Source organism: Eurytemora carolleeae, unplaced genomic scaffold, assembly GCF_000591075.1.
Source record: "Eurytemora carolleeae unplaced genomic scaffold, Eaff_2.0 scaffold111, whole genome shotgun sequence".
NCBI lineage: Eukaryota > Metazoa > Arthropoda > Copepoda > Calanoida > Temoridae > Eurytemora > Eurytemora carolleeae.
The window spans coordinates 441,822-445,594 of NW_019396201.1; positions in this window are offsets into that span (position 1 = coordinate 441,822).

The following is a 3,773-nucleotide window of genomic DNA, read 5'->3' on the forward strand; positions in this document are numbered from 1 at the left end:
CAGATCTCAAAAGGTAAATAACATGAGCACTAACTTCAAGAACACATTTCTTTCTTTTCTCATTGGAACAGTAGGAGTTGCCTAGTTTATAAAGAGCTTCTATATGTTTAAGAATATATCAGACACATTACTGTTGCATTCCTTGAGATACATAAAGATTTCCTCAACTGAGTCCGTATGGCGACACACAGCATGGGCAACGCCAATTAAAATCTGGTGTAAAGCTGCTCAGCTTAAGAGGGGCCCCTCAGAGCAATACAGAGGTGCCAATCTTTATGGAATAAGTAATAACCCAGTTTATCTGTCTGTTCACCTGAGAATGTAGGATTTTTGGTTTCCAGACCTTTATCATCTCCAGCAATCCTGTATTGATCTTTCAGATCCTGTACTTAATCAGCAAGATAGAATTTGTTTCTCCAATTCTCAATACAGATCCTATAGTTTTTGAGCTAAGCGCCAGATCAATGAGCTCCTTTGCATTTTCTTCAGTGTATCAACCTTTTTGGATGTTGTCTTCACTTTATCCTTGGAAGGTCTTGAACTGGACTTGACTCGTCGGAAGATCAATAGTTAGCTCTTGTACTTAATCAGTAATTTCTTGCATATCTCAAATAGTTTCCTCGGTATATTTTTCAACTCTATCAGCTTTCGCTTAGTACCAGAGTCTGCAGATAATACTAGGTTATTAGCAGACTGGCTCGGAGTGGACTCAGCTCTAATCTCTTTAACAGCAGCTGTAATAAAGACTAGAAATCCGGTTCTTACAATTAAAGCAAGGTTTCACAGTGCTTAGAATCAGGATCCTTTGGAACCGCAACATTTTGGCTTCCTGGATCCGGATCAGCAAAAAATATGTGGATCCGCAGAGAAGCGGAACCAAGGGGAAAAATATCAACCAAATACAGAAAAACATCTATTTCTTTCAAACCCCAAATGAACCGTTAAAAAGGTTAAGCTATCAAAGCTAAATGGTTCATCAAGATTTAGAATAAAAGTAAGCGGAAAAAAGAAGACAAATTCTTTTTTTGTTTAACAAACAAGTAAATCTGAAATAAATGTTTGTGACCTGGATCCAGATCTATTTTTTCAGGGGGATCCAGGATCCGGATCCACACAAAAATGAAAGGTATCCTTAACACTGCTTGTTCCACTTTACCTTTTGCTTTCCTGAGAGTGGGTCCCAACAGATTAAGTGACCTATTCAACCAAACAAGATGTTTTAAAAATTCAAACTCGCTTTCTTGCTTAAACAAATTATGTCTTAAAAAAAGAAATCTGACTGTTAGACTCAAGTAATGACTTATAACAGTCCTATGAACATAGAGAACAGCAATTTCTGTGGAGTTAACAGGCCCACTTAATAAGACTCCTGTACAAATATTTGCTTTGTAACAACATCAAATGCTGTCTTCCTATTCTAGAAATAAAATTAATTGCTTAAGATAAATATTATTTAAAGAATCCGTTTTTTGTTAATATTCATGTTAAAAACGTAAATTAGCATTTAAAGGTTTAAGAAGCCTTTTATTACTAAAAACTGTGATTGTCATTTAAAGAATATTTTTTTCCAAATGGAGTACTAGTCTGCAAAAAATGTAAAATCATATGGTGAGGAGGAACAGACCATATTGAGTATACTGTATAATGTTTATTCTCTATTCTAATATTTAGTTGAAAACTTGAATCTAATCGAACTTTTTCATAAAAATCAAGATTATATCTTAACTGCTGTTTTTTTGTTTTCATCTGAACCATTATACATAACTATACATTATTATATTTAAAAATGAAACTATTACAATAAAAAAAGAAAGCAAAAAGTTTTCTATTGTTTGTTTTCCCTGATTTATCTCCAGATACTAGATATTTACAATCAGGAGACCAGGAGATAGCTAGAACCCAGTTCAGATGCCCCTAAAATAAAATCAATATTAGTATGATTATTATTTAAAGTCATTCACCCTTACTTGCCTTTCACTAACATTCAGATAATCCAGATTTATTACATGTTTGTTTTCCAAATTAAGTACCTAGGCCCTAGGGTTAATACTTCATAATGAAAAATTTATATTTTTAACATAAAACATATTTATTTTTCGAAATAAAGATTTCTTAAAAGGTTCAATTTTTAGTATTTACATAACGAGTAACCATTATGATTTAGAAAGAAAGATTTAGTATGACTTTGAATTAGTTTTTTTTATGATCTCAAGATTCATTATCCCCCCCCCCCTTATACAGNTGTTAAGATCCCAAAATCATACCTTGCATTCATGATGAGGTGTTTCTGTATTAAGCTCCCAGAATCCTACCTTGCATTCATGAACAACAGGTGTTTCTATGTTAGGACTCCAGAATCCTACCTTGCATTCATGAAGAGGTGTTTCTTTGTTTAGATCCCAGAATCCTACCTTGCATTCGTGTAGAGGTATTTCTGTGTTAAGATCCCAGAATCCTACCTTGCATTCATGAAGAGGTGTTTCTGTGTTAAGATCCCAGAATCTAACAGTCTTATCTCCTGAGCCAGAGGCCAAAAATCTTCCGTCTAAGAAAGCACATTTATAAAGCACAATATTACGTTTCTTTTTAAATTATGTTAAAACATCTATTTGGAGATTGAAGAACAGGTCGATGAAAATTTTGTCCATATTAATAAATATATTTAATGTGCCAAAAAGAAAAGTTCTTGGGGTTTCTTTAGATTAAAGCTTGCGTAGGGAAAAAATAATACCACGCCATATTTTATTCTCTAATGAGCTTAAGCTTTAACGGGACTGTAACTGTAATTTCAAGTGACCCTCTATTTCTAAAGAACATGCCAAAAGATTCCCTTTGATTCTATATCTGTTCACATGTGTAAATATTTTAGAATTTCTGGCTTGTTCAGTGTTCAATTCTAAAATTTAAACTCACATTGTTTCTGCCACCAGAAATGCGCAAGTCACTTTTGAAGAGAACTCCAAAATTGAAAAAAAAATACCTAACTATCAATTAGAGACACATGAATAGCTTATTCATTTATTTTAAGGGTACCATCGAGGGTCCCTTTAATTGATGAATAATGGAACCTGGTGAGAAAAGTGATGATATGACTGGTTCTCCATATTAACGTATAAAGTCCCTTTAATTGATGAATAATGGAACCTGGTGAGAAAAGTGATGATATGACTGGTTCTCCATGCCCAGACAGAGAGCTTGTACACCTAAAATATTTTATCAAAAATATGTTACCTTTTGAAAGTGACGTTACTCACGGGCACTTTAATAAAGAATATTTTAGTCAATTCAAATCAAATCAATTTAAAAAAATGGGGTTTTGCCAATAGCTTCCGATTTTCAAATCACAGTTGAAAATCTAAAGCGTAGGGAAAAAATTCAAATTTGATCTTTAAAGTGAGTGACCGGCTATGTAAGGTAATGATAAATCAGAATAATAAGAAAATATAAACTAATAATGGAACAAGATCACTTATTTTTGATAAGATTTTCTCAACATGTTCCTAAACAAACTTTTTTACATTTTATGTCGTAATTATTTAATAATTTAAAAAACAAATTCTAAAACGTATCCACCCCCAAAGTAGGAGTTATGAACGTCGAATAGGGGGGGATTTTTTTACCTTTAATTTCATTTTCGAATGCGAAGAAAAGATATGGTCTATTCTTCTCAGTATCCTCAGTGAACAAAGCTTGTAGTATTAACTGTAACTTCTGGGGACTAATATCTCGGGGTACCTAGAGTACAATTGGTTTATATCTAGGGGTTCCAAGAG